The 25,024-nt window shown below is 37.4% G+C and overlaps 1 long non-coding RNA gene across 2 annotated transcripts; it reads right to left on the reverse strand.

The window, feature by feature from the left end:
* Positions 1–1,038: 1,038 nt before the first annotated feature.
* LOC108704556 lies at positions 1,039–24,139 on the reverse strand. 2 transcript variants are annotated; one of them, XR_001933626.2, is made up of 4 exons: positions 18,794–24,139; positions 17,248–17,434; positions 10,066–10,298; positions 1,039–2,456 (listed from the first exon to the last, which is right to left on the reverse strand). It is a non-coding gene; the product is annotated as an uncharacterized LOC108704556 (long non-coding RNA). The 2 variants fall into 2 exon arrangements; XR_001933625.2 differs by lacking the exon at positions 1,039–2,456 and having other exon boundaries at positions 8,684–10,298.
* Positions 24,140–25,024: the final 885 nt, after the last annotated feature.

Here is a 25,024-nt window from a genome sequence, read left to right on the forward strand (position 1 = left end):
ATTCACCAGTCAGGTGGGTAGAAAGTATTTGATTTTTAAAAAGCAAGGGAGCTCTTCTCTCTTAGCCTGGGTTTTGAAGTTGCTACTGCTCTTCTGTTATAAAGCATACTGATAGAGTCTTGCTTTGTATGTCCTAGAGGAGTTATATAAATATTTTTAATATATTATACAAGATCAGGTCTGCTTAAAGTGAATCTAAAAAAAAAAGCTTAAAGGGGTTGTTAACCATCCAAACACTTTTTTTCAGTTCAGTTGTTTTCAGATTGTTCTCCAGAAATAAAGACTTTTTTTTAATTACTTTCCATTATTTTTTACTGTTTTTTTCAAAATCTAAGTTTAAAGGGCACCAATCATGACCAAAATCATTTACTAAGTAAATACACTATGTGAAAGTTCAAGAAATCCGATTTTATTTTTAAAACGGTTAGAATTGTTTGTATAATGTAAATGATCAGCTCACTATACCTTCTGCAAGATCTCCCCTGCAGTTCTAGCTGAGGCAGGTATCTTGGATTTCACTGGCTCTTCCTACCTATATCCTCCCAGCCAACTGTAGCTCTGAAATCGTAGCTCTGAAATCTCGCACATGCTCAGTTGAAATTCCTTGCTTGCTTATCAACCCTTCTAAGCTATTTTCAAATCAGCCAAACCTCTGTGTTAGCTGCTATTCAGTAGTGCTGCCACCTGCTGGAAGTTAGTGTGTGCCCTTCATTTGCATAATGACATCTCCAGCAGGGGACAAGATAGGGAAATATCCTGATACTTCTAGTGGAGGAGTTTACTTAAACAAGGCATTCTGGGTAGAATACTCAAAGCAGTGTTACAATCTGAGCATGCTCCTGAAATTTGCATATTAGAGTCTCTGTTATAGTCACAGTATGGCCTCCCTCAGTGATTGAACCCATTTGACAAAGTAAGGGATTTTTTTTAAAACCTGCAGTTTTTTCAAAAAACTATATATGTAGTTTGAGTAAACGTGTTTAGCTTGTACTGGTCAGATTGTTAATATGTGTTTGATTTTGGCTGTGATAGGTGCCCTTTAAGTTATGTTTTTGTGGAGTTCTCCTTTAATGTTACATGTATTAATATAGATGGGGATATCTATCTATCTATATAGGTACTAAGGGAGGAATATTATTTTCAATAAATGGATTCTCTCCTAGATTGTCAATGGGAGAGACACCTAGTGAGCATTTGTGCCATCTCCTTGGTTATTAGTCTGAGATTTAGGCTAGTGTATTGTTTTATTATCCCTAACTATCACTATCCTTAGGTAATTTAATTAATTAACCCAAAGGGTGTGTGGGAAGGCATGAGGATCCACTGTATGTTCTTGTTTATAGGAAAGACATTGGCTTTTTTCCCAGTGGATTAGTCTTCTACTAAGTTAAAAACTGCCTGTAGAGATGGGCCTGGGTCTTAGAAATATAATTGCACATCATCAGTATATAGATATATAATCAATTCTACATATGGCTTTAAAGAATGTACAGTATTTATATTATATTCATACTGTAGTTTTGTGTCAATGGTGAAGGGAGAAGTAACTATAAAAAAATCTAAGGGTAAATTTGATAGGGGAGCTGGGTACCTGGCCATGGACCAGTAATGGTGGAGCATAGTGTTCTAGGAACCTTACAGTGGTGACCAAGGGCCTAAGATAATTAGATTTGAACAGTCACCTACAAGTTAGAAAACAAATGCAATGGACAATATCACCGGGGATGTTTGTCTCCAGTGTTAAAAAATATGCCCCAATGAATTATATATTAAGTATATAGTGCCCTGACAGATACTACATTTCTTATGGTATATAGTGAGTCTAACAGTAGTAGGTTTAACGGTGAGAGACAATGCCCAACTGAGACAGAAGACCGACCTTCAAGATCATAGGTCATTTTACTTACTACCTCCTAGTAGTAAGCTGAGCTAATCAAATTTCCCAGGAATTCAGTAGCTTCTGTAGTTGAGGTAAAGAATATGACCTTCCCATTCGACAGTGTCCTGGACAAAGCATAGCATAGGTAATATTTGGCATCCCCTAGCCTTTAACTGAACCACACAAATGCACTGCTGCGTAATTGGGGAAGATTTAGACTGTTTTGTGCGTCAGTACTTGATGGAGGCATGCTGCTCAAGGTCAAGGTCTTTAACTTTATCAGCAGCATAAGAAATGGTCTTGGTGGTGCTCACAAAGGGGGATTCTGAGTCAGCACACAATGAGCTCAATTACAAACTGAAGTGAGAAGCCTTGGGAATATTCTCATGAAGCAATCTTGCAGCAAACATAGTTGGGTCCTTTCATCCACTCGCTCAGGAGTTCTGTTCTGTGTGTTCTCATCTAGCTTTGCTGCCGTTAGGAACCTTAGGGTCTGCAGTTGAAATTGAGCTGTGAAAAGGTTACAGGTTTTCTCTAGCATGGATATACTGTATTTCCTTCCTCTTTTTATTAATTCCTGCAGGGATTGGATATAAGGATTGATTCAATGCTCACAGAAAGAGACAAAAAGAGGAGTATATAGCGTCGCACAATCTATTTGTAGATTTGGGTAAGTGATTGTGTCTTCAAAAACATGGTGATCAACTAGTTCATCATGAACAAACAAGTAAATTGGTTGTGTTGATTAGTGAAAATAGCTTTTGTAATTAATAAAGTTAAATAAATAAAGTGAAAAATCTTGTGAAATTCATTGTGAAGTAAAAACTTTTAAAGTGCAAGGTGCTTTTTGTGGACATGATACATGATTAGACCCACGACATATGACCCATGGATAAGAGACCTGATAAAATATAACTTTTATTAACTCCTAAAATTCATCAGTTGTGAGGGGGAATAATTCATAAAATCACTTAAAACAATTAAGAAAAGGGGTGGAGATTCAATCTGAAATATGTGTAAATAGGGATTACAGCGTAATTAGTTCATTAGACTGTTCCCTTCTAGATCCTACATGACCCAATAACCCTATAATGAATTGATGGGGTACATAGAGAACATTGCTTAGCAATTGTAATGGTGGTAGGTGAGAGGATGAAGGATGGATGATGTAGTGAGAGTTAATCTTTGGGTCAGGCCCTTAAACTCTCTCTTGGGGGTGGGTTTGGGAATGAAACTGATCAGTAACAGTATTCATTGAGCACAAATGTAAACCAAATTGCCCTGTGTATACATTCAGGACACAAGAGCCCTGTATATTGTATTGGTAAAGTAATCCACCACTGTACAGTACGGTGTGCAAAAATTCGTTTTAAACTAACACTGTGTCCTCTCAGAGGCACCTATGTTGTATGGCCTATTCCCTAGACATTATGAAAAGCAACACCTTGTACTGAGAGTGGCTATGCGTGTGCTCAATGGAATTCCGGACCCCCCAAATATTAGCGATTTCCTCCGTTCCACCTCCCCATGTTTTTCATTCCCACTATAAGGCTTTCGTTGCGGTTCTCTTTTCCCCTATCTACACCGCTAAAGAACTTAGCGGCGGAGCTGCAGTGCCTGACGCACGTTTCACCGATTATAGGCTTTTTCAAAGGCAAATGGCGGTGTATTCTTGCAATATTTACGTCCTCACGAGCGCTCCTTTCCTAAAGGAGATAAGCCTTTAGGAAAAAAGGGGTTTTAACTTTCTAAATTTTAGTTGATAGGGCAGCTTGGAAGTAAGTTATAGCTCTAGGTATTAACTGGACCATTGGGCCTTTAAAAGTCGACTGAGAAACTGGATTGTCATCTCTGGAGAAGTAATTGCCCCATTTTGTGACAGCTGCCAAACATATTGGGGTCAATTGTGCCCCTTGAGACTAAAGAATTCACCCACCAAAGGGGTATTAGCAGGATATTTGAAGCAAAGCTCAGAAGTACACATCTGCTCCATGCAGGCCACTACCCCTTTTAAAGTGAAATTATGTTCCAGATCATTGATGGTCTCTCAACACATAAAACAGGTCATATTTAAAACACTTTTCCACTTACAAGTAACTTTTAAAAGACCAAAAATATGTTGCAATTGATCCCAAAAGAACATGTAAATTTAAGTGCCACACACCAACTTATATGAACTGCATAATCTATTAACGAACATTGGAATTTCTATTTTTTTTCTCTAAAAAATGTATTTAAAAAAATGTATTTAAAACTCGAGATTTATCAATTGTAAAAACCACAAAAAAAACACAAATCTGGAGGATTTTTTTTTTCTTTAGCCATTAGGACTTTGAGGCTTTTTTTTTTGCTTGTAATTGTCGATAAACTAAATTTTTTTTAGAGGTTTTAAAAAATGTTAAGTGCATTGTTCAGGTTCTTTTTTCCATTCGTACTTTTTACATAGTAACATAGTAAGTTAGGTTGAAAAAAAAAAAGACACGTCCATCAAGTTCAACCTTTTAACTCTATTTTAACCTGCTTAAAATGATCCACAGGAAGGCAATTTGAAGCCTCTCCAATTTTCCCTCAGAAGGGGGAAAAAAAAATCCTTTCCGACTCCAAAATGGCAATCTATTTAGTCCCTGGATCAACTTGTACTATGAGCTATCTTCCATAACTCTGTATGCCCTCACTTGCTAAAAAGCCATTCAACCCCTTCTTAAAGCTATCTAATGTATCAGCCTGTAAAAACAACGCTTCCGAATATTCTAATCGGAATGGGTGCCCTTGCGTCAGCTGGTCGTATTTGGATCTTTTAATAAAATAAAAATAAATTTTAATAAAATAAAGGCATTTGTGATTTTAGAGTGTCACGTTCGGCACCCTAAATCCAGAACCAGTGCTAGACTCCCTGGACTCGGCTCTTGCTTCTGCCTTTAACCTCGGGAGGAGGAGCCTTCGGCTAATTGGATGCCGCCAGGTCTTACCAAGAGAGGAGCAAAGCTACAGATTCTGGATGAGCAAAGGGGCACGATAGTCTCACCAAGTATACTAGATGGAAGAACACAACTTGGAAGACAGGCCAGACAACACAGCGTGGAACAGGGAAGCCGGGCCAGCACAAGCTGAGTTAGAATAGTCAGACAGGTCAGGTCGATGCAGGCAGAGTTCAAGGAATAGTCAGAGAGGCTAAGATTTAGGATTGGAGAGCGTAGAATAGTCAGGCAGGCAAGGTTTCAGCTTGGAGAGATCAGAATAATCAGGCAGGCAATGATCAGATTGGAGAGTTCAGAATAGTCAGGCAAGGCAAGGGTCAATAACAGTAGATCAGACAGGAATCAGTAGGAATAAAGCACCTATGAACTAGCAAATAGAACCTAACAATGGGCAATGTTTCAAAGACTGAGATCCCTTTAAATAGTGTTTGAATTTCACGTCAAGCGCAATGACGTCATCACGCCGGCACGTAAAACCCGTAAGTGTGGGCCATAGGGATACCGGCACAGGAGGAATGAGGCAGCACGCAGCGGGCGTCCCTGCCGCCCACTAGACCACCAGGGAAATGTATCCTTATATAGAGACTATCCAGTTTTAAACCACTAAAATTAGATTTTTGATAAATGGGTCTCCCCATAATGTGCAACCCTTTGAAAAGACAGTAGTCAGAAACTTGGAGGTAATGTTCTGAGCTCCTGTACTCATTTCCAGCCAAATCATTTATAAGGTACAAGGAGGCCAATAAATCATGCAAAGAAGCTATAAGGGAAGCTAAAATTGATATGGGAAAGGATATTGCAGCAAGCAGTAAAAATAATCCAAAATAATTTTTTAAATATGTTAAAAAAGTAAAAAAATTAAGCAGGAAGGGGTGGGACCTTTAGTTTCAGAGGGGGGGTCAGCTGGTTGATGAAAACAAAATAAGAGCACAGATTCTGAAATCATATTTTTCGTCTGTCTACACAAATGAGGAACCGGTTATTGAAGGTTTCCTTCTTAATAGTCCCAATTCTAGTAATACAACTAATGATGCATGGTTCACATATGATTAAATTCAAAAGAGACTACAACATGTTAAGCTAAACAAAGGTCCGGGGCCAGATGGTATTCATCCCAGGATAATTAATTTTCCAAGATTCGTTGAGGTCGGGCAAAGTGCAGAGAGACTGGCGAATTGTTAATGTAGTGCCTCTATTCAAAAAAGGATCCCGTTCTCAGCTTCAAAATTATAGGCCAGTTAGTCTGACGTTAGTAGTAGGAAAGCTTTTTAAAGTGTTATTAAAGGATAAGATACTGGACTTTATAGCAAATCATAATACTATGAGTGTATGCCAGCATGGTTTTATGCGCAATAGATCTTGCCAGACTAACTTAATTTCTTTTTATGAGAAGGCAAGCAGGGAACTCGATTCTGGGATGGCAGTGGATGTGATTTACTTAGACTTTGCTAAAGCATTTGATACAGTGCCACACAAAAAGTTACTGGTTAAATTAAAATGAAATGTTGGCCTGGAACATAGTATTTGTACCCGGATAGAGAACTGGCTAAAAGATAAGACTACACACATGAAGACAGACTTTGGGACCCGAATCCACAAAAGCTGGTCTCTGGGCTATACAAGATACTAATATCCACCATCCATAGTCCACTTAACAAAGCAAAAAACAAGTGGAATGGCCTTATCCCTGCTCTAGATGATATGTGGGAAGATGCAATAGGGGAACTATACAGCTTTCTAATCTCTACAAAAGATAGGATGGTGCAATTCTGTATCATACATTGTACATATATTACTCCAATCAGGCTCAAAGCCATGGGCAAAAGTCCCAATGGAAACTGTCCCAAATGCCAGCACCCAGACGCTGATTTCTTTCATTTGCTTTGGTCATGTCCCCTGGTACAGAGATTCTGGGCCAAGGTAATAGCCTACTTGACTAATGAAATTCTGCTCCCTGGAGCACTAACACCAGAGGTGTGCCTACTGGGACTGGTGGACGAATTGGCACCTCTAAATAAAACGCGGTATTTACTAAAGACCCTTCTATTTTACGCCAAAAAGCAAATTGCCATGACATGGATGAGCCCACGACCCCCTACAATAAAGCAATGGATAAAACTGATCAATACCAGGCTCCCAATGATAAAACTAACATACATAGCCAGACAGTGCCCAGAAAAATCTGGGAACCCTGGTTGGAGCTCTGTCCCGAAGTAGACCCAGAGTCTCAATAAATGCGTGTATATGAGAGAACATATATGTAGTATAACTATTTCTTTTTCAGCGAATTCAGTCTTATATAAGCGCGCTCCAATCCTGTGAGACTTGGAAGTAACATGTAATACTCACTTTAACCTAACATGTGGCAGACTTTATGCTCCGATTGTGTACCTTGATGCCTTAACTGATATGTTGTGGTCCTGCGTGACCAACTGCACTTTTTTATCACCAATGCCTACATTGTCTGTTGTTAAGTGTGTTTGTTTCAAAACGAAAAATAAAAACCTTTAAAAAAAAAAAAAAAAAAAAAGGATAAGACTACAAGAGTGATGGTAAATGGAACATTTTCTAATTGGACCATTGTTGGGCTCTGTACTAGGTCCCTTGCTTTGCAACTTGTTTAATAATGACCTGGAGGTGGGCATTGAAAGTACTGTTTCTATTTTTGCAGATGATACTAAATTGTGCAGTGTCATTCTGTGGCTACTAAAGCAAATAATTCTGTCTTACATAAAAAAAGGGCATTAACTCAAGGGATGAAAACAATTATGCCTCTTTATAGGTCCCTGGTAAGGCCTCGTCTGGAGTATGCAGTGCAGTTTTGGACTCCAGTCCTTAAGAGGGATATAAATGAGCTGGAGAGAGTGGAGAGATGTGCAACTAAACTGGTTAGAGGTGTGGAAGACAAATTATGAGTGTAGACTGTCAAGGTTGGGGTTGTTTTCTCTGGAAAAAAGGCACTTGCGAGGGGACATGATTACACTTTACAAGTACATTAGAGGACATTATAGGACAAATAGCAGGGGACCTTTTTACCCATAAAGTGGGTCACCGTACCAAAGGCCACCCCTTTAGATTAGAAGAAAATAAATTTTATTTGAAGCAACGTAGGGGGTTCTTCAAAGTCAGGTCAGTGAGGTTGTGGAATGCACTGCCGGGTGATGTTGAGATGGCTGATTCAGTTAATGCCTTTAAGAATGGCTTGGATGGTTTTTTGGACAGACAGAATATCACAGGCTATTGTGATACTAAACTCTATAGTTAGTATAAGTATGGGTATATATAATTTGTGTGAAAGTAGGGAGGGGTGTGTGTATGGATGCTGGGTTTTCATTTGGAGGGGTTGGACTTGATGGATTCTGTCTTTTTTCAACGCGATTTAACTATGTAGCCATTTATAAGTAGAATATTAAAGTGGACCCGTCACCCAGACACAAAAATCTGTATAATAAAAGTCCTTTTTAAATTAAAAATGAAATCCAATTTCTATTTTTTATTAAAGCATTTATAGCTGTTGTAAACTCATATAAAAATCTTAGCTGTCAATCAAATTTTGTCTGCCCCGCCTCTATGCCTAGGCATAGAGGCGGGGCAGACAATTACTTTCACTTTCCATTCAGCACTTCCTACATGTCACTGCTCTCCCCACATTCCCCCAGTTCTCTTCACCATTTAATTGTGTAGCCAGCGCATGGGGATTGACATCAGGTCCCCCATTCTGGTGCACAAACAAGATTCTGAGATGATGCAAGGCTTGTCTTAATAACAGTGTCCACAAAATGGCTCCTGCCTGCTTGTTATAATTATGAATTCCCAGACTGAAGGAAACAAGATTCAAATAATTTATATAGTGTAATTAAAGTTCATTTTGCTTGACTAATGTGATAAAATAAGATTTTGAATAATTTTTTTCGGTGACGGGTCCACTTTAAGGCAAATTTCTAAATTCGACTTTCAGTTACTGCATTGAGGCAATTTTTCTCAGTGCCAACAATCTACAGATGCTGCAAGCTTATTTAATTAATTGATTGGTGGCTAGGTTGCTACAACACCTTTTTATAATTTCAGCTATGACTATGTGTGGAGACACACAAAACGCGTTGGGTGTTATCTGATGTGAAATAAAGACTTTTTTTAATCTTACGCTGCGTCTGAGAAGTTGCTGGAGTGCGTGCCTATGGTGGAGTTGTCAAGTGAAATATTCTCAGTGGTAGTAAATAAACAAGTGGCTTAAGGAGAAGGTATTGAGCCTCACTGAAAATTATGTCAGGGCTCCCAAAACATAAGGAATACATCTTTGTTTCCAAGTAGATGCTAATATTTCTCAGCAGTCAGGGTCCTACTGGGTCTTTTTTACTCACGGCTTCTTCAGCAGCTGTAGAATTTGTTCCTCATTTATTACTGGGTGACCACTAATTTGGTTAAGCGCATACCGATAAAGTTGCAGGTCTGAAATTTAATCTGCTGATGCACCAAGCTGGCCAGTGCATATTGCATCGGCAGATGAAGCTAAAATAGCCACAGTGAACCTTCACATCTTTCTGACATTGTAAAGTATACTACACACACCCATTTGGTCAGCAGCCCAAATTGATGGACACAGTTCCTTTATGGCCATCTTTAGTTGCAACAAGTGGAAAGCAACTACTGTCTTTGGATGACCAGCTGTAGCTATCATGGTAAAGGTAATACTTCTACACGGGATTGGCTATTTGGGACAAGTGATGTCTAAGTGTACTGCTTTGGATAACTGAGGTAGAAGGGGTTGGCTTGTGTATGTATGGACTGGGTGTGGGAGAGCTGGCTCTCCACTGCTCTGAGCTTGTGTCAAGCTCAGAGCAGTGTTTTTATATCAAATTTCAAAAGTCTCCTCCTATTCAGACACACTGTATATTTCACACTGCACAAACCAAAATTTGTTATATCAAAGTACCTACTATTCCCATGATGGGATGCAAAGAAAGAGGTGTTAATGGCATACAAAAGTGCATTTCTCAGTAGAGTATATATATTGCGTGTAATGAAAAAACTCAGTTACTGTGCTATGTGTGCATACAAGTATTATTAAATAAAATATATTCCAGATTTCATACCTTTACCTACAGTGCTTAATATTACTCTTTCCTTACTCAAACCGATGCAAACAAAGTAACTTTTAACGCTATTTCTTTAATGACACTGCCTATGAACTACCTATGTCAAACTCACCTCTCCAGATTCCTTCCTGTGACATCATAAAATGTTCTTGCAAAACCCACCTGACCTGTGTTATTCATGGAATACAGAGTTGTTGCAGCTTCATTTCATCCATATCCGTTGATAACAAGAGTTCAAATCAGTTTTGGGCCTGAAGCTACAAGCTCCCCACTCCAGTCAACTAAACACAACCCATGGCGATCAGCATTTATGGATTGTTGTATGTCAGGTCCATAGCCTTGTTACTATAACAAAAAAAGAAATCACAATTTTTATTTTTATCTTATAGTTTATGAATTATTTACAGTTTTAATAACGTTCTATGCAACAATGCTGGTGTGTCTACACTTTCCACCAATTTCATTTAAAATGTTTTTTAGAGCAGTTAAATCCATGCTTATAAACATTTATTCACTACTCACTCCAGGCAAGTTTGTAAACACAATCGTTCCACAGTCAGTGTTGGTTAGACAGTGGAGATTGTATGCACCACATGAAGGAAAAACCTTGGCTTGGATAAAATGCTACTTTCACAGCAAATTATGCATTAGTCAGTTTGACAAAGGCTAAAAATATTAAAATCTTTAATGATTGTTGCCACAGTGGTTAGGATTCAGGACTCCTAGTATTGGGATCATGCATAGGTTTAACCCAGGCGCTCCAGTTTCCTCCAACAGCTCAAAAATACGGTTAGGTTATCTGCCTCTTGATTAAACTACATTATTGTAGTGGTTAGCACGGACTGCAGCCATGGCTATATCTGCATGTTCTCCCTAAGCTTCTGTGGGCTGATTTTCCTCCAACATTTTAAAAACAGGAATGGTTATCCTCAATACTCTGTAGAATATACAGGCACTATATAAAGAACAAGAATCATTATTTAGTGACTGAGTGCCACAATTCTACAAAATAAATGGTCTTTTATTGCCTTTTCCTCATATCTCCTGGGGCATAACTCATCCAGTGGTGAAATCTGCCACTTCTGCCCTGATGGCTGTTTTAACAGGGATCACTAAACAGCGGCAGTATTATTAGTTCTTGGCCACAGAACACACTATACAGCATTTTCAGATTGAGAACTGCCAGTCAATTACATTTTTTGTGGTTCTTTTTTAAATGAATGGGAATCAGTGTGTTATATGAGCTTAATATTAAAAGGGAAAGTATAACCCTAAACATTGTTGGTATATATAAAAAATAAATTACATGAAACAGCCCATATGCAAAACCCTGCTTCATCGAAATAAACCATTTTCATAAAAATTTGCTTTTCTAGTAGAATGTTCCATTGGGTAATTCTAAATAGAACATTGCCATTTTAAGTACTAAGCCCCCCCCCGATCGTATGATACAGTGCTCACACACAAATTATATATATATATATATATATATATATATATATATATATATATATATATATATATATATATATATATATATATATATATATATGTTACATCAGCCAATAAATTTACAGAGCTCTGGCTTTTCTGTATTTCTGTTTTCGGTATAGTTTTCCTTGAAGGATATAACAATTATTATTAATTTGAAGAAACTAATGGTAAACCTGTTGAGGCTCTAGTGACTAGTGGTGCCCAATAAACACACTTGCATAGAAGAACTGAAGCTGGACTATGTTGTATTTCTAAGACATGTTACTTTGGAAGCCTTGTCCAACTGTGTGTCAAGTATTCATTTTGACACATACACACACACAAAAAGAATCTGTGCTTAGTGATGTAATTTCTCACATGACTCATTGAATCTTGTGTGTTTTAATAAACAATGCACCCCTCCAATTTGTGTGTTAGTCCAAAAAAAAATACGCCAGCAGTTTGAGGCCGACACCAGGGAATTGCTGGTGCTGTTATGTGGCCAATTCTTCTGGGGGAAGGGGGGGATATATATATATATATATATATATATATATATAGATATATATATATAGATAGATAGATGCCTGTCAATGTTTTTTGTTTTTTTTTTCCCTCTCCTTAAAGATTCAAAATCTCTCTAAGAGTTATGATCCATGTCTTCAAAGCTTGTCACATGAGCTCACATGCTCAGTACGCTTAAGGGGGAACTGTCGTGAAAATGAAATTTAATACAAGCTTCAACATACTGAAATAAGAAACTTTCTAAATGCAATCAGTTAAATATTCTGCATCGTTTCTGAAATAATCAAGTTGGGTGTCAGATAATCATTGACAGTTAGATCCAATATATCTTATAGGGTGGGCTCCCTTTCCTAGCAGATGTATTCAAGCTCATTCAATTAAAAGAATTGTTCAGTATAAAAACTGGGTAGATAGGCTGTACAAAATAAAAAATGTTTCTAATATAGTTAGTTAGCCAATAATGTAATGTATAAAGGATGGAGTGACTGGATGTCTGACATAATAGCCAGAACACAACTTCCTGCTCTCCAAGCTCTCTTGGTTTCCACTCATTGGTTACCAGGCAGTAACCAATCAGTGACTTGAGGGGAGGGCACATGGGTCATAACTGTTTTGAATCTGAGTTAAATGCTGAGGATCAATTGCAAACTCACTGAACAGTTATGTCACATGTGCCCCCCCCCCTTATAGTCGCTGACTAACTCAGATTTAAAGATCTGAAAAGCAGGAAGTACTGTTCTGTTCTTTTAGACATCCAGCATTTATACATTAAATTGTTGGTTAATTAGCTATATAAGAATTTTTTTTATTTTGCACAGACTATTTACCCAGTTTTTATTTTTACACTGAACTGTTCCTTTATGGCAGCTGTTTACAAGATAAACTTACAGTTTATACAGTAACAGTTCCGATTCTGCATCTGGATTAGCTACCCGACTGAAACACCAGAGACGGGAACATTAAAATTGAAATTGTATTAAAAACAGTACAAAATAGAACATGGAAAGCAATTAAAAAAAAAATCTTAATTTCTGATGATTAATCTGAAATCAACTGAACTGAAAAATGTAGTGAACAACCCCTTAAACACAAAAGAATGAGTTGGTGTACATTTACTAGTCATCGGAGCACTTTTGAAATACATTAATTTTCTATATTAAAGGACATGTTAAGTGTATTTCATTCGGGTGGGGGAGGGTTGGGGTGCTCCTGTTTGGAGGGAACTGCACTGTCCTCTAGCCAGCATTTTACTTAACTTTCTACCGATATCCTAGGCATCCCTTTCCTAGGCACAAATTCCTATTTACACATAGGTAGTATAGTTAAGGTGGGCATACACTGGCAGATTTAATTTGCCAATTCGGGCCCTTTAGACTGACCAGTTTATCTGTGCGTATGGAAACCGCATTGACGAATAGATGCGTTACTCGCTCCAACTGCTCATATAACCACAGTTGTAACCAAATTATTTGGCCCTATGGCCAACGATTGGATTAAAGCCCGATATCTTCCACTTTAGGTGGGCATATCTGGGATAGATCCTTTGGTGACCTTGCCAACAAGCAGTTCTTTTAGTGTATGGCCAAGCTTTAGAAGAGCCAAAATGTACTGTACTATGCATGCTCGAACGCCAAAAGAACAAAGATCTTAAAGGAAGATGCCAAAACTTTGCAATATATTTCACAGTGAACTACACTTTAGAAGTCCTTGTAAAGTGGTTTTAGAGATAGCAGTTTCTATACTTTCATCTTAACAGATTTCTGAAGACCCATATTGTCAGCAATCGTATGCACTTCCTGTATTCAGTTAAACCTTTGGTTGCTGATTTGAGCCAAAATCATGGAATATAAAATTGAAAATGTTTCAGAAAAATCTAAACATAATTAATGTAAATTACAAGAGTGCGAAGAGAAGTAACCAAAGTTTACATTCATTTCTTAGGGGCCGATTCACTAAGCTCGAGTGAAGGATTCGAATGAAAAAAATTCGAATTTCGAAGTATTTTTTGGGTACTTCGACCATCGAATTGGTTAAATTCGTTCGAATACGAACGAAATCGAACGAATCGAACGAAAAATCGTTCGACTATTCGACCATTCGATAGTCGAAGTACTTTCCCTTTAAAAAAAACTTCGACCCCCTACTTCGGCAGATAAAACCTACCGAAGTCAATGTTAGCCTATGGGGAAGGTCCCCATAGGTTTGCTAACCTTTTTTTGATCGAAGGATTTTCCTTCGATCGTTGGATTAAAATCGTTCGAATCGTTCGAACGAAAAATCCTTCGATCGATCGAACGAACGTTTAGCGCTAAATCCTTCGACTTTGATATTCGAAGTCGAAGGATTTCAATTCGAGGGTCGAATTTCGAAGTATTTTTAACTTCGAAATTCGACCCTTAGTGAATCTGCCCCTAAGTGTTTAGATGCCCTTTAAACCTTAAAATAAGCTGACCATAAACTTTAAGATCCTCTTTTGTTTGGGCTGAGCAAATTTTTGGCCAGGGACCAACAAATCAATTGTACTGTGGACCCACACAGATGCTCCAAGCTACTATCAATGCTGTCCTTAACTAACAGGAATTTGTGATAAATATTCACCCAGATAACAGCTGGGAAGGTTTTCCCGGAGGCAGAATACATTGACTATACTAATTAATAGTATTTTAATAGAAATAAATGTTCAATTGTACCATCTAGCTGTATCATTTTAGCTGACTTTAAAGGGATATGGTCATGGGAAAAAAAATTTTTTCAAAATGAATCAGTTAATAGAGCTGCTCCAGTAGAATTCTGCACTGAATCCATTTCTCAAAAGAGCAAACAGATTTTGTTATATTCAATTTTGAAATCTGACATGGGGCTGGACATATTGTCAATTTCCCAGCTGCCCCAAGTCATGTGACTTGTGCTCTGATAAACTTCAATCACTCTTTACTGCAAGTTGGAGTGATATCACCCCCTCCCTTTTCCCCCCCCAGCAGCCAAACAAAAGAACAATGGGAAGGTAATCAGATAACAGCTCCCTAACACAAGATAGCAGCTGCCTGGTAGATGTAAGAACTACACTCAATAGTAAAAACCCATGTCTCACTGAGACACATTCAGTTACATTGAGAAGGAAAAACAGCAGCCTGCCAGAAAGCATTTCTCTCCTAAAGTGCAGGCACAAGTCACATGACCAGGGGCAGCTGGGAAATTGACAAAATGTCTAGCCCCATGTTAGATTTCAAAATTGAATATAAAAAAATCTGTTTGCTCTTTTGAGAGCGTTGCGTTTTGAAAAAAACATGTTTTCTGATGACAGTATCCCTTTAACTAGTGACAAAACTGTTCTAAAGTCAGCCATGATGTAGGGCTCAGCCAGTGCCAGTATCCATCCTGTAGTTCTAGTGTTATTCAACTGTCCTCAGACACATAAGAGAATGCTATAAATCCCTGATCAGGATGTGCTCCTATATTGTACAATATGTGCTAAAAGAACACAACAAGGAAACAACTGAAACTTTGTGACTTACCTTTAGTTTGCCACAGGAAGTCCTGCAACTAACAACAGAATTATGACTTGATCCTTTCTGCAGCTCCAGGCTGCCCTTCTGCCTTAAGCATAATGTGCTGGGACAAACATAATAACCTTTCAAAACACCCCTGCCAAGCTAGCACAGTGGCTAGAACTGCTGCTTTGCAGTGCTGGGGTCCTGAGTTCAATTCTAGTCAGGGCACTATATACAAGATGTTTTGCATGTTTCTGAATGAGTTTCCACTAGGTATTTTAGTTAGCTCCCAAACTTCAAAACCACAGGCAAGCAAATTGCTTCCTGATGAAACGGACCCTAGAGTGAAGGTAAGCTAGGTACTTGAAGGTCCTAATGTGTATGAGGAACAAGACATTTATACACATTGTGCAGCATCTTTTCAAAAGTTTTAGCACAAGAAAGAGATATATATATATATATATATATATATATATATATATATATATATATATATATATATATATATATATATATATATATATATATATATATATAAAATGGGTCTGACCTGGTGCACTCACAACTGTTAGCGCATTGCCTGGGTGCTGTCAAAATAATCATTCAAAGTAGCAAAATATATATATATATATATATATATATATATATATATATATATATATATATATATATATATATATATATATATATATATATATATATATATATATATATATATATATATATATATATATATATATAGTTTATATATGTCAAGCAGTCACACAAAGGAAAAATTCAAATGGCCAATAACACCAGGGTGCTAAAGTGCCCTAACATAGTTTACTCACTTAGTTGTATTTTTTAAAATGTAACAAGATATTTCTTTAAGGAAAGGCAGATGGCTATATATAGCAGAGCTCATCCTATCCCATAGGTTTTAAACCCCACGACAAGTTCAAGTAGTCTGGATATGCAAAATCTTCTTCCCCCATGACATGTGGTGCTGCCAGTTACAAGGTTTTTGCACTGCCACAGACAATAGTTGCTACATGCATAGTGCATCGCTCTAAGTGAGAAGCACCAGTAAGCAGCGCATTTCACTTTAAAAAGGGGATCTCCATGCATAAAGCTGGTTTTACCACAATACTTTGTAATTCTAAGCAACTTTCCAACATACATCATTTAAAAATGACAATGGTTGTAAACGTAACAGCTATTAAAAGCAGTATCTGCTTGTATTTTTACATACTCTGTTAACCAGCTGGTTTCTGCCTCAAGAATTACAAACTTGGATGAGAATTTGCTTATGCTACATTGGTCAGAACTAGAGTTCAGAAAGTGAACTTTCTAATACTAATACTGCTTTCAATTGCAATTACAAAGTGAACATTTTTAATTAATGTATATGGGGGGGGGGAAGAGGGGCAATAAGTAGTGGAGAGCAATTTAAACTGTTTGCCTTTAGTGCTAGCCATCCTCTCTTTAGGAGAATAACTGCCATGCTCTTTTGGTAGAGCAAAGCCTCACAATAGGAAAACTTTGTCTCTGCTGGGAAGCTGAAAGATACGATAATCCTTGAATAATTTTGGGGTCAAAATGTATGAAAAACACAGTTACAGCAGGAGCAGAGAATGGGAAAGCAAATGGTACATGGTTAAATGACAAGAGGTTAGGATGAAAATAATGCCAGGAATGAGGTGTTAAAGAAGACTGGAAGAACTGCATATGTACAATGAATTAAATGGGGAGGGGGGGGGGACACAAGCACAAATGAAAACTAGAGAGGAGAAAAGTTAAGGAAGGAAGGAAGCTGTGCACAGTACCATCTTCGCTGCTTGCTTGCCAATAGCTGAATGAAAGATGATTGCGGTCAGGCTGCAGACAGAGAATCTGAAACGACTGACCAGCACAGTGCCCAATACTGTTTTTTCACCCTGGTGTAGCATTGCTTATGCTCATTTTACTCCGTGATGCCCAGTTTCTGAAACTGAAGGAATGGGGAGGTGGGTGCTGTGGAGAAAAGAAGGGGAAGAAGAGAAGTGGTATATATGTGGAGCAAATGTAAGATACTGTAAGTCGGTCACTGACTACCAGAGTTTCATTAAAGGAGAGTTCAACCCTAAACTTAAACAAATCCTCCCTCCTGCCTAATTGTTACCCTGGCAAATGTCCCTAACGTTTTACTTACCCCCCGGTGCAGATTCAGGCATCTCAGTTCACCGCGACATCTTTTTTGGCACATGCGCTTCTGTTGAGAAAATTGCCCAACTGCGCATGCGCTGACATGCTGGTTTCACTCAAAAGATTTCTGAAGAGAAGAAGATGGCGCCCGTGAATTCCAATGCCTGAATCTGCACCGAGGGGTAAGTAAAATGTTAGGGGCATTTGCCAGGGGCAACACTTAGGCTGGGGGGAGGCAGGGTCTATGTAGGGTAGGGTTTTTTTTTAAGTTTAGGGTTGAATTCTCCTTTAAAGGCAACCGTTATAATTGATACAGTAGTTGATAATATTCAACATATGCTGCTGAGAAATGTATCAAATAATATATCAAATTGGAACAGTTCAGAACCTGTAACCTGTATTACTGAGCTGCCAGACAGGAACATTAAACTTCAATTTTAGAAAACTACAAAAAATAAATAAATAATAGAAAGCTACTGAAAAAAGTATATTTCTCTTGAACAATCTGAAAAAAAAGTGTTTGGAAGGTGAACAACCCCATCAATGCTGCAATCTGATTTTGACATTTTGTCATGTCATGTCTTAGGATCAGTTACATCGCTAGCCAGAAAAAAGAAAAAAAAAAACAGTACCACAATAGAGTATGTTATTTTTTTTTTGTTTTATACACGTAGGAAGGAAGACTGTTTCAGTTTAAAAAAATTTAAAAATGCAGAACAAGCATCCTTTTTGTGACATGTGTTTGTGTGTATACATACAATTTTTTTTATTACTACGCTCTTGTATTTATTTACAATGGAGAATAATACAGGGGAGAGATTAAGCAAAAATTTATGCAGGCAAATACTATTTTTTTTCCAGTTATCAATAAAACTGCATTATCTATAAAAACGAATGCTGATATGGATATTTCTAATTATATTCAAATGGTTAAAATACTTATATTCTGATAGCACTTTTTTGATGTTTTATTAAGATAGGCTACCCTTGCAAAATATAGTGTTTGTGGACAGATTTGTAAAGGATACCGTTGGGCATTCCCTTCACAAAACACTATAAACTGTAAATTAAAATTATTGTGCACAACAAATTCAAAACGAAGAGGAAAAAACTTTTCTAAAAAACAGTTAAATTTGGTGTGTGTTTTTTTTTTTATAAATACATAAAAATGATTCTAGACTACCTTACCTCTTTACCAGAGATTTCCATGAGAACACACCTTGCAGACATTATCAGGACAGCTGTTGCTGTTAATCACCTGTTCCCTACTAGCCAGCTCATCTCTTCCCATCAGTTGCAAGATGGAAACAATAACTGTATGTTGTCAACTCTGCCACTGCTGCATCCAGACCAAGGATCACTGGGAGGTTTTTCAGAGACAGAGAGTGCTCCATGGTCTACTCCTCTTCATAAACTGTTGTCAGTGTGGCACACAATATCTCCTAGCACAGAATTGTATGCTCCTGTAACAGCACCAGGCTTCCCACAGGGAGAGACAAAGGTGAAAACCTGGTAGAGAAGGATGCAGCAGCACAATTCTCAAAGATGGTTCCATCGTTCATGCTTTGCCTTACCAAGTAAAAAGTACTGGGCAATCTTTGGCTCCTCCGCATTTTTAAACTGTGTAAATAAATACACATCCATTTTGTCTGAAAGCCCCTCCCACCTGGCCTCAAGGATGACCAATGGAAAGGGAGAAATAACACATCGATGAAATGCTTCTCCTGAGAGCTAAAAAACAAAAAAAACAAAACTTCACTGCAAAGCTCAAAGATCCCCGAAGTAGAGGGCTCCTCAGACTGTTACAAAACACCTTTAATTACATTTTATATCTGCTATCATGTTCTCTTTGGTTTGAGAATTTGCTGAAAATGTGAAAGATTAAAACCAAACTTCAAAATAAAACCAAATTAGGATCAGGATGAACAAAACAAATCAAATGCCTTAAGTGAGGAAACTGTGCTCTTCAGATAGTGGTGTCAGCCTCAGATGAGATGAAAGTGTCAAATTCTCACGGTTTCAGGTAGGAAATTAATACACAGGTCCTTCCTAAGGTGAATTAGCAGCCAAATAATCCGTTCAAATGACAAAACGGATAATGGAACAGCTAGAGGTTCTCTTCCAATTCAACAAACGTTAAAAAAATAAAAGTTAAACAAAAGAAAATTTATAAAAAAAAAAATCTGTCTAATGAATATGTCAGTGTTGTACAGGTTGTGGATTATGAATCACAGCCTTTGTTTTACATTGCAAGCATTCACAAATGGGACAGTCCCCTCAGCTGAAAACCAAGGGAGAATGTTGCCGTCAATTCACATCCAGGCAGAAAGACATTTTCCTCAAAAGAAACTATTTATTGAGAATAAAACAAAAATAGCTCAACTGTGTATGCACTGTTTGAATGACTGCTAGGTTATGTTATGTGAGCCAGAAATGGATATTCTTCACTTTCCAGAAATCTTGTGGACACAGCACAAATGTATGAAATCATCATGTTTTCACTTAAAACACGGGAACTGGCATCACAAAAGCACATACACTAATATATATATATATATATTTCCTTTTTAAAGCTGCCAATATAGTTAAATGTGCAAGTAATAAAGTGACATTTCTTCTATCAGCTTTCTACTTGTAAACAGCTGCTTGAAAATAAGGATCTATTTTTCCCATGCGCCAGCTACAAATCCAGATAGCTATAGTACCAAAGGAATGCATTTATCGGAAGTGTTTATGGTTTTTTACTTAAAGATTTTTTCTGCTAAACTGTAACAGGCAATATTTTAAAATCTGCAAGCTAATATGCCAATAGTAGCATATTTGTTTTTTGTATATTACAATGTAGATCCTTTTTAAATGTTGGTGAACTAAGGCATTTAGGTCTGCTACCAAGGCAACAGACTTATTTCATGTGACATTTTTCCATTCAATATCTTACAGAACATTTTTCCACAAAACACCCCACTATTAAAATGGAAAAAAGTCCTGAAAGAAGAAATACATAAAACACATTTAAAACAAAATGCCTGCTTTCAGAACAAAAATACCATAATTTAGGCTATTATGATATACAAAAGTTCATATAAACTGACAGCTTATTCTCTAAGTACAGGTGTTTACAGCAAAAAGTAACTGCACATTTAATATTTGCTAGTTTTATGCTTAAAATACTGCACAACACAACAAATTCCATACACGTATACAGAATTGACTTTCAAACAATGGCAATTAAGCATAACCATGCACCTTGTTACGCAACCTTGGCTCAGACCCGAGCACATGCATTAACAGGTTTACACTATGGGGGCCATAAAATTTTCCTATAATGAACTAAAGCAAATTTGCCATTTTTGGAGGCTTTATGTGAAATGCAGTTGTATGAATATAAAAGCTTAGGAAAGATTAGGTTTTTTAATGGGACTGTCCATTAGCTGGCAGTAAAGGACTTTATATGGGGGGGGGGGATAACATTTAGAAAAATATTGTGATAGGGGTGAATAACATATTGACACCCCTCAAATTATTAGCATTTGCTTGTCCAATGACTATTTCAAATATAGTTTTTGATGAACAGTAATTTAGCAGTAATCTCAGTGATGCCCAATTGCAAAGAATGCATTATACAAGTGAATAACTAAATGGAGGCCTGTTGGATAAATGTGGCCTTCTAAGAGATATTTATGCCCAAATGCTGCTTACCAGCTCTACTGACCTCTTTGGATGACATAATTTGTTATAAACTGGCCCAAACATGTATTATAGTAAATAATCAGCACAGTATATGGAAACAGTTGAACAAAAGTAAATCCTTTGCATGATAAATTTCAAGCTGAACATCAAAGTTGGTTAAAGGCATGTGCCTAGGTCACATAGTTGCTTTCTATTTTAAATGTACACTTCTGTACCATTATGTGCCAAGTACCTGATCTAGTGCAGAATTAAAAGCAAATGTTACATTTTTCATCATCAATAGCAAACACTACACAATGCATGGAGGTACGCATGCAAGCAGTGCACTCAGCTCGGTGTCACCACACTGTAAATATTAATAACCATGTCAAATATATGAAGACTACATATATTTCTGTAATAAGGCATGCCAGTAAAGAAGTCTTACATTTAATCAAAAGAAAATGTTTAACTAGTGACCTTTTCAAAGTCCAAATAACATTGAAATATTTCACCGAATCACATTTATTCTTGCACTTGCTGGTCATTGGTCTTTATGCACAAGACATAGCGAGTATCTGAAAAAAATAATCTGACACTTAACTCATCCCTTAGGTACAAGGTTGGTACAACAATCTGCCACAAAATCAGTATACATTGTATGCCAGCATAGAGCTGGCATACAATGGATAGTACACCTAGTTTATGCAAAATATTGTGAAGACCTTCATGATTTTACATTGAATATAGTGGAAAAAGGTAATACAATGCTTAGTTATTTTTCAAACCACAGCCATGTAAAAAAACTCCAAAGGGTTCTAGAAATTATCTATGTATGACAAATACAGAACTGCTTTAAAATGTTGTAGATACAAAATACATTTCTTTTTCAGTTGCAAGTAACTTCCTCAAAATGCCATTCTACATAATGGAAACATTTTACCTACGGGTCTATATTAAACTTGTAATATGGAAAACTTACAGATGGTAATTTACCATGGTAGCAAAGCTAACTGTGCTACCATACTGTTAAGAGTCACCTAGGTTGATGCATATTCTGTATATAAATATGTGATCTTTTACTGAAACAGGACACTAATGGTGTCAATAGAGGCAGAAACCTGTTAACAATTTGACTTTACTTCAGCAAAGTGGTATGTCTTTAAACTAGCATAGACCTGTGTGATACGAACACTGGTTCAAGGAATCAACTTCAGATTTTGCCCACCATATTGATTCGACATCCCAGTTAAACAAGTGGACATCAAGCTTAATTATCTTTCCAGTGTGACACTGCTATTGTATATTTGAGGAAATTAATATTCCAGAGTAATGCTTAAGTGCCTTTTTAATACCCCTGTTACTATATAAAGATGCTAAGTATGTCTACTACTAAGTCATTCTCATAAGTGGGAGCTTTTAAAAAGGCATCCTATTATCCCTTGGGGAGGGAAAACTTGCATACTATTATCCCTTGGGGAGGGGTCTGTTTCAGGAAAAATCAACTATAGGAATTAGTTTAGGACTTGCACTCTAGACTAGAAACGTCCACATTATTATAATGGGTGAATGGTGGTGTGATGTGCTGCCACATTAAAACTAGTTAGATGTCAGCAATTACCTTTCGTAATGATTTCTGAAATATATGAGAATTCTATAAATATGTCATGGCAGCTATTCACACAGCATCTTTGAGGAGTCTCTTACTAAAAGAGATTGTTGGGTACCCTAGCAGCCTCCAAACAATCACTTGCCATCATAGCTAGAGGTCAGTTAGGTTGTGCAGATCAACCCCATGCTACTGGATACCTCAATGCATTTTAATGAAAATTTGCTTTTAGACTTTACAAGAGAAGCACTTCTCAGCAACCATCACACATTACTGTTCCCCAGTAAAGGGGCAGATGAATACTAAGTGTAGTTACTACTGCATATATTTCTGTAACTAAAACTGCAGATTTCTTTACAGGAAGGTATGCTCTGTGAGGTGCCTTTGATATAGATATATAATATATATATTGTTCCAGTCACATCCTTAATAAGTAAGGCAACCAAAGTTGTCTTTTAGCAAAAAAAATGGTTAAGCTAGTGCTAGTTAGATCTTATAAACCAAATGGCATTGGATCATTTGTATTATAGTGAAAAAGAGGAATGTTTATATTTAGCACTGGATTCTGAACTTCTATACCTTCCGCCATTAAAATACACAGATACAAGTGATTTCTAAAGCCAAAAGCTTCTAGCACAAACTCAAAACTGTCATAGTTACATCTATAATTTGTCCCTGTGTGTAGCAGGTATAGATTACCTTTATCACTTGTATTATGGGATACAGTTAAATGATAACAAATGTAGCTAAACAGGACAATTGTAAGGTTTAAGAATGGCTTTGCTGACCCCTACAAATTTCACATACATTGCCCAGTTGGGATAGAGAGGCTTGAAAAGACAAGTCTATAAGAAAGTTGTAAACCATGTTCTTAATACAAATGTACAGCTCTGTTTTTGACATCTTCTCAAGTAAAGGGAAAATGCATTACTGTCCTACTTGCATTACATGTCAACCTATTGAATTTGCAAAAAGAAAATCACCAAGAGGTCGTTCTCCTTACAAACATTTTTCAGGTCAATTGTTTTCAGATTGTTCATCAAAAATAATGACTTTTTTTTGTTTTGTTTTCTATTTTTCCCAAAATCTAAGTTTAAAGTCCCTGTGCAGATTCTAAAGTGCTACAATTTTGTAGGAGCGATTCATTTTCCATAGCTGTCTGAAGTTTCTGACTTCGGAAAACAAATCGCTCCTAATGTCATCCCGCCGGCGATTTACATTTTAGCCAGTGGGAAGGCAGTACAGGGTGATTAGTCGCCCTGAAGAAGAGATGTCGCCTGGCGACTAAACGCCCCGAACCTGCCTGTGTGGCCTGACCCTTAGTTGATACATTCTTCAGCAGCATCTAGGGCAGGGATCCCCAACCTTTTGAACCCGTGAGCAACATTCAGAAGTAAAATGAGTTGGGGAGCAACACGAGCATGAAAAATGTCCTTGGGGTGCCAAATAAGTGCTGTGACTGGCCATTTGGTAGCCCCTGTGTAGATTGTCAGCCTATATTGAGATTCTGTTTGGCAGTACATCTGGTTTTTATCAAACCAAAACTTGCCTCCAATCAGGAATTCAAAAATAAGCACCTGCTTTTAGGCCACTGGGAGCAACATCCAAGGGGTTGGAGAGCAACATGTTGCTCACGAGCTACTGGTTGGGGATCACTGATCTAGGGTTTACCGGCCTGTAAAATTGATGGCTGATCCCAATGTTATTAATAGGGAAAAAAAGATAAGGAAGGCCAGTATTTTTTTCCCGAAAAGGTGGCAACCCTAGAAGCGTCTCTGTAGTATTTGCAACAATTGTATCAATAGCTCCATAACAGACAACGAAGATTTTTCTGTGAAAGGCCATAGGGAAATTAATTGACATGTTTATCTAAGACACTTGACAAGGGCAATTGACTATTTGTACAACCAAAGTGCAAAGCTGCATTTGCAGCTTCACCAGTTGTTGCAAAATAACTCCCAATTCATTGTAGGAACCTTTGTTTGTGTAAACTGCTTTGTAATAAAGCTGCAATATCTCACTGCCCAACTCAGCTCTACTATATTCATTGTACTGTTTGGGCAAAGATCATCCATAAAGGGAGTGGTGGCTGTTGTATAACAAAATGACTAATAAATGTTGCCATTATTTCCACTCAAAAC

Source organism: Xenopus laevis, chromosome 2L (genome assembly GCF_017654675.1).
Source record: "Xenopus laevis strain J_2021 chromosome 2L, Xenopus_laevis_v10.1, whole genome shotgun sequence".
NCBI classification, from domain to species: Eukaryota; Metazoa; Chordata; class Amphibia; order Anura; family Pipidae; genus Xenopus; species Xenopus laevis.